Here is a 7,807-nt window from a genome sequence, read left to right on the forward strand (position 1 = left end):
CCATTGCTAGTCTGGGACTTTCCACACCCAAGGAAAAAACATCACCATATAAGGTCACCCTTTACCCCACTGTAAAAGCCAGAAGTATTCCAATATAAAAGAAACATCCCCACTGTGTTTGGGGACTAGCGTTTGTGACACAAGTCTGCTGAGCCAGTGCCGGCACCAATAACTCTGCTTCCTGCTTCAAACCTCAGTGCCCTGCCTCTCCTTGAGAGTTTGTTGTAACACACTGCAACACTATCTCCATTCTTTATGCTACTGTTGTTTTAATTTCACTCATTTGTATTTATTAAGCCCTATAATATTACATTTTAATTTAAGTAGTGGGTTTTTTAAAATAAATTTCAAATAAAAATTGGATTTTTATATTTACCGATGTACTTATTATTTCTAGACCTTTTCATTTCTTCTCATTGACCTGAGTTTCCATCCAAGAGGTAGGTATCCTTTCCCTTCAGCCAGAAGAACTTCCTTTAAGCATTTCGTGCAGTCCATGTCCACCGCCAACAAATGCTCTCCACATTTTTAAAATATGAAAATCTCTCTCTCAAGTATTTTAAATATGTCATTCCATGGTCTACTGTTTATTGTTTCGTATGAAAAGTCAGCCATTCTCTGTGTCATTGTTCTATGTGTACTATGCCTTTTTATCTGACAGTTTTTTTCTTTTTTTTACTTTTGATTTCAGCATTTCTGCCATTTTTACTATGATGTGCTTAAGACTGTTTACGTGTTTTGTGTATGTCTTTTCTTGTATTTACTGAAACTCCTGTATGACTGGGGGGCTGTTTTCAACCAAATTTGGTAAATTTAAATATTTTCAAATATTTTTCTGATCTTTTATCTCTCCCTTATCATTCTAGGACTTCAATTTTACTTTTACTTATTAGAAACCATTTGGTACCATCTTGTAAGATACTGAGACATTTACATTTTTTTTCTCTGTTCTTCAGTTCGGATAATTTCTACTGAATTACCTTCAAGTGAATTGACTCTTCCTTCTGTAGCATCTCATCTGTAATTATGCATATCCAGTGACTATTAATTTTAGATTTTGTGATTATTTTCCTTTTAATTCCTAGATTATTCATTTTTATAGTTTGTTTTCTATGCTAATGTTTACTCATTTTGTTTATCCTCTTTTTGAAAAAAATCTTAAACATATTTAAAATCACTTCTTTAAAACCTTTATCTACTAATTCCAAAATCTGTATCATCTTGGGATATAACTTGATTACCTGCATTTTCTCTAGATCAAGTGTTGGCAAACTTTTTCTGTAAAGAACTAGGCAGTAAGTATTGTCAGCTTTGTAGGACTATAGTCTCTGTTACAACTACTCAGCTCTGCCCTTGTAGCACAAGAACAGACATAGATGTTGTGTAAATAAATGAGCTGTATCCCAGTAAAACTTTATTTACTAAAACAGATGGCAGATCAGATTTGCCTATCAAGCCATTGTTTGCTGATCTCTGCACTAGATTATAAATCACATTTTCACATGTCTACAAATTTTGAATTATATGCTTGTTATTATGAACTGATACATCATAGGGAGTAAGGTTTATATAGTCATTCTGTAAAAAGATGTTGATTCTGGCAGACAGTTGTATTGATCCTGTTAGGCTTGGTTTTATGCTTTATTAGAATAGGTATAATTTTGATTTTTTCCTCTGCCATAGGATGAATTCCTTATTTCTAACACGTGGACTTCTGAGGTCTCAACTGAATGTTGAAGTGGTCAGTGAAGTACCTCTTACGTAGCTGCACCAGCACTCCAATCTCTCCCTGCATTGTACTGGCTCTGGATTCCAACTTTACCCTCTTTTCCCTGACCACCCACCACCCCCAGCTTCCACCTTGCTGGTTCTCTAGTCCAAATATTCTAGCCACCTAAGTGCCAAATTCCATTCTCCACTTTTTCAGCTCAGTACAACTGTCGTTCATTGCTCAGAACAGTCTTGTAGTCTATGGGCAAAAATGTGCTCCCAGGCAGAAAGCCAGGATGAGTGTGAATGTCACCTAATATGTTTCTCTTCTTTCAGGTTTCACAGTATGGTGCTGTTTGTTTTTCAACGACTGAAGGTGTTTGTCTCACACATTTTGTTCAATTTTATAATTGTTTAGTATAGAATGGTAACTTGAATTTACTTCATCATGGTGGGGTATCACTTTTGCTATTATGCAACAAAATAGTTTTGCAGATGTAATTAAAATCCCTATTCCTTTGACTTTGAGTTAATCAAAAAGGAGAGTATCCTCAATGAGCCTGATCTAATCAGGTGAGCCCTTAAAACAGACAAGCAGCAGCAGCAGATACTCTCATGTTGGTCTAGAAGAAAACAAGTAACTATGCGGTAAACCATCTGTATAGAAGACTGCCTAGTTAGGACCTGCATGTAGCCTCTAGGATTTGTCAGCAATTCCTAGGCAATAGCCAATAAGAAAATGGGGACCTCAGTCTCACAATCACGTAGGACTGAACTCTATAACAATCGGAATGAGCTTGGAAGAGGACCCTGAGCCTCAGACGAGATTGCATCCCTGGTTCACATCTTGATTTCATCTTAGTGAGACCCAGCTAAGCTGTGTCCAGACTCCTGACCCATGGAAACATCAAAATAATAAAATTTTGTTGTTCTAAGCTGCTAATGGTAACTTGTTATTCAGCAACACATGTCAGTTAATGCAAAAAGGAATACCCCAAGAGTCTTTGAAAGGATGAAACAAGATAGCTTTATATTTCTTATAATCTTCTTCCTATAAGAATGTGATATTAGTTTCATTATCTATTTCAGGTGACTTCACAACTCTGACTTCTTTTAAAAGGAGTATATCACTATCTTCACTCTCTAAATTTATTAGTTTGGTGAATAATCTTTAGTTATACATAAGATTCCTGAAAGGTAAAAAAAAATTCTGAAGACTGGTCCTTAAAGGGTCATGATTGGTCTACATTTCTTCCACATCTTCCACATGCTTCAGCCTTCCTATTTGGCTTCTTTAAGCATTTGAAATCTGCCTTCTAATTGAGATATCTGTGCAAGTGTCTGAAATATTTTTTCCTCTATAGATCACATGAATCTATTCCTTTCTTTTTAGGTAACAGCAAAAATAGCAATTCCAACAATCAGGGCTTAAACAATAGAAGATTTATTACATTTAACCGAGAGAATGTTTTTACAGAAGAATAACACACACATAAACCAACAGTAACATTGTCCCAGATTCTTGGTCAGTTATTCATACTTTCATAAAAATTACTTTCATTAAATGTGCCCAGATATCATGGGCCATAAGTTGAGCTGTGGGATACAAGTCTTTTCAGAAAAAAATAATAGAAGTTATGCTGGAATGTCAAAATATAGATTTAGCTCTATAAGGATACAGGAAAAAACCAAATCAGTTTCTCCTATTATACACTCACAACATGGGACACTGCTGTGACCCCAGATTTGTGGGGCTTTGCCCTGACACACACACAACAAGTAATTCTGCAGATGACTCTCCAGTGGACACCAGCTGGGTTTCCTCTAATTCAATTCAATTCTGATAGTATCTACCTGGAGATAGTGTCAGATCCCACAGGTGGAGGGCTCATTCCCACAAGACTGCCCCACTTCAGATGCCAATCACAAGCCCAAGGTTGGCCCACTTCAGATGCCAATCACAAGCCCTGTGCTTCTGATTTACCACTTATAAATCAGGGTTCCCCAAACCCTTCTATTCATGTTTTATTAACTTGCTAGAGTGGCTTACAGAACTCAGGGAAATACTTTACTTGCATTTATCCATTTATATAAAGAATAATACAAAGGATACAGATGAATAGCCAGATGAAGAGATGGATAGGGCAAAATATGTGGGAGGGGGCACGGAGCTTTCATGCCCTCTCTGGGTGTATCACTCTTCAGAAACCTCCATGTGTTCAGCTATTTGGAATCCCCCTGATTCCAATCCTTTTGGTTTTTTATGGAGGCTTTATTACATAGACATTGATGTAGCTAAATTCCTTGTCCTCCCCTTGTCATCACCCTTGTTTTAATTTTCCAGCTAATACTTGCCTGTATGTAAAAAGTATCTAAAGTTATGTTAAGGGTTAACAGCTGAAATGCAGCTTCTGAGTTCCGTAGCTCTGCAGTTTCCAAAGCTGACAGTCCCCCTTTCCCCCACCTTGTGTTCCTGTGTGGGTAAAAGGCTGTGCTGCAATGTTTCCTGTGCAGGAGAGAAACAGAGCTGCTCTGTAATATGTGCTGAAGAAAACCCTTACCCAAAAAGCCTCCTTACCCAATTTTAACCACCCATTCTACAAAACTGCAGTAACCCAGTTTTGGCTACCTATTAAAGACCCCTACTCAAGACCTCATGGAAGTAGTCTCACTCTTTGACCACACTTCCTGCCCTTGCACCCAGCTGTGATGAAGCCCCTTATCCAAAGCTGCTAACCTAGTAAAACCCCTAATTTAGGTAACTCTGCCAGAATACAGACAGAGCCAATAGAAATGCATGCTGCTTACATACCCAAGAGGAGTATTTAAGGCTAGCTTGCCCTGCATTCTAGGCTCAGGATTTTGGAACACTACTTCCCCTGAGGCCTGCCAGCATAATAAATCATCTGACTTCTCCATCTCTCTAAGTGACTGCGTTTCCTTGGGGACACCTTCCACAAAAACACCATTGGTTAAATCATTGGCCATTGGTGATCAACTCAACTTTCAGCCCCTCTCCCCTTCCCAGAGGTTGGGGGGCGGGGCTGAGAGTTCCAACCCTTTAATCATGCCTTGGTCTTTCCAGTGACCAGCTCCCATCATGAAGCTATCTAGGAGTGCCCAACCACCAGTCATTTCATTAGCATACAAAAGACACTCATCACTCTGGAGATTCCAAGGGCTTTAGAAACTATGTTAGAAAACTGGTATGAAAACCAAGTATACAGTTCAGAATATCATAAGCTCCATGACCTGGAGATTCTATCAATTCTTGTGGTTCAGTTTTCTAGTTTCTACAGTCTTGAGGAATATCAATTTCATATGGACATTTTCTCTCATTCACTAGTCAATGTGGGCTTGAGAAAGAATTGTTCCCAACCACATCACAAAAAAGAACTGGCAGTGCAGCTATTAACCACTGTTGTAGCTCAAGGATGGTCCCAAGCTCATTCAATTCAGTATTTGTCCCTTCATATAGATAGTATTGAGATGGTGGCTTTACCACAATTATCTCCCTATGTATGCAGGGATACAGTCTTCAAATTCCTGCAGAATAATGAATATTGGGTATCCTCAGGCATTGCATAGAGGGATCCACATGAGATAATCAAATTAGATCAAGCAAAGTGTTGGAGCAGAGCCTGTTGTCCCCCTGGTAAGCAGTCAGTGGGCAAGGTGTGTGCAGGTGACAAAGGGAAGATCCCACTACAGTTGGTAAGCCATTTGAGCAGGAATGAGATCTCCCTTCACCCATCTCCAGACAATGACTCAGCTTGACATGGTACCACATAGTACCCAACATGATCCTTTGCTCCATTCACCCACTTGGATCCATCCATCCGGGCGGTAAGGCCTCATTTTCCCTTTTAGACAAATTCCTCAGGCTCTACTTTCCCTATTTTATTTGCCAACCCCCACTTCTGACTTTTACTGGGAAATTATTCCCCCACATCCACCCCCACTTCTTGCTTTAGAATTACTCTCTGTTGTTGCTTTCTGCAAAATAATTACTTAACCTTTACAGATCAATTCTTGTCTTCCAAACTAAAACCTGTTTTGGAGATTTTTGTAATTTACTTGGGATATAAGGAGATTTAAGCAATGACTCTTATCTATTAAGGGGTGCCATGGGAACAACCAGATGGCTGTTCTCCATCCACATTCTTTGCTTAGAGGAAATGAATTTACTGGGTTAAAGGGTCTTCCAAAATAGGTAAGTTTTAAAAAGATGTTAAATTTTGATCTGGAAGAAATGTTCACCAACTATAACATTAGAATTAGTTTTCTCCACCCTCAAATTTAAATGAGAGTCTTGGGGAAGACAGTAGAACATTCTATCTCACCCTTCATCATAAAAAAAAATTGACCTTATTCCAAAGGAACCTCCTCTTCACTCATGCCATCCCTGAAACCCCCCTCTACCAGCACACAGACTCACATTGGCACTTCTGTCACCAGAGAAAAATAGCATATATAGATATGATCATTAAGAATAATGCATCAACGAAAAATATGGGTTCTGAAGCACCTGTCCAACCTTCTCAAATCTAGGTGATAGAAAGTGTAATAAAATATCCTTTGGTGCTGTAGGCATAAACAGCCTAGAAGGTTTACTTGCCCTCCATCTGCCCTTTAGGACATTTCTAATACCGACGAAAAATATGGGTTCTGAAGCACCTGTCCAACCTTCTCAAATCTAGGTGATAGAAAGTGTAATAAAATATCCTTTGGTGCTATAGGCATAAACAGCCTAGAAGGTTTACTTGCCCTCCATCTGCCCTTTAGGACATTTCTAATATTGAGAACTTTATGTAGTCCTCAAGCTGGATTCCAATACTTCATCTGTAAAAACTGTCCTCTGCTGGTCTGGGATTCTTTAGAGGCAAAGAAATTGTCCTGTACATGAGGTAATTATAAACCAGAGTTGTCATAATCTGGCTATTTTTCTTAGAGTCCTTCTTCATTCTTCCATTCTCTCTCACCCCATAGTCAATTCACAAATAAATTTTCTTGGCTGCATTTTCAAGAGAGGTCCAGAATCTACCCACATCTTCCATTTCCACTGCTGCTGTCTGGGTTTAAGATGCCATCTCAGGACCGGCCCATGGCTCACTTGGGAGAGTGTGGTGCTGACAATACCAAGTCAAGGGTTAGGATCCCCTTACCTGTCATCTTTAAAAAAAAAAAAAAAAAAAAAAAAAAAATGATGCCATCACCTCTTGCCTAGATGGTGGATTATTGTAACAAATTTCTAACTGGTATCCTTGTTTCTACTTTTAAACCTGTACAATCCATTCTGTGAACAACAGGCATCTAAAACCTAAGTCAAACAATATCCCTTCTCTGCTGAAACTCTTTCAATGGTTTTCTGTCTCACTCAAAATGGAACAAAGTCCTTCCATTTTCTACAAGGTTTACATGATCTTGTCTTGACTAATTCACTGAGTCCACCTCCTACTACTCACCTCCATTGTCCAACTACGCCCTGTCCACAGTAGCCTGCTCACCTTCCTTGGTAGCACTTCCTTGGTGTCCATTCAGGTCTCCGTTCCAAGACAACACCCCTAGAATAGCAGAAAAGGTGGGAGATTTGGAGTCATCCAGAACTTGGTTTTAACACTGTTTTCATGTTTTACTTGACCTCAAACAAGATATTTTCTCACCCTGAGTTGATTTTCCACATGCTGGAAATCAAGATAGGTGTCTAGCTCACAGGTTGTTGTGAAGATTAAACAAAATAGCAAGTATGGAACCTAGCACAAAACAGGAACTGAATGGATAAACTGTTTCATTCTCTTCAATGTTATCCATGCCAGCAATATTTCAAAAGATGGCATTTGTTTAAAATTCAATAAATTTATTTGGGAAAATCTGGATCTTAAGTCGTAACTTCTTAATGCAGGACTTCTCTAAACAGTACTTGGCTCCTAAGTGACAGGAAACAGCAGTGTACTTGAGTTCAATTTAAAATATTTTTCTTAGAAAAGTGAGCTACTATTTACACTCCCTTCCTTCCTTCCTTCCTTCCTTCCTTCCTTCTTTCCTTCCTTCCTTCCTTCCTTCCTTCCTTCCTTCCTTCCTTCCTTCCTTCCTTCCT

This window comes from Galeopterus variegatus, unplaced genomic scaffold, assembly GCF_000696425.1.
Source record: "Galeopterus variegatus unplaced genomic scaffold, G_variegatus-3.0.2 Scaffold514, whole genome shotgun sequence".
Classification (NCBI taxonomy): Eukaryota; Metazoa; Chordata; class Mammalia; order Dermoptera; family Cynocephalidae; genus Galeopterus; species Galeopterus variegatus.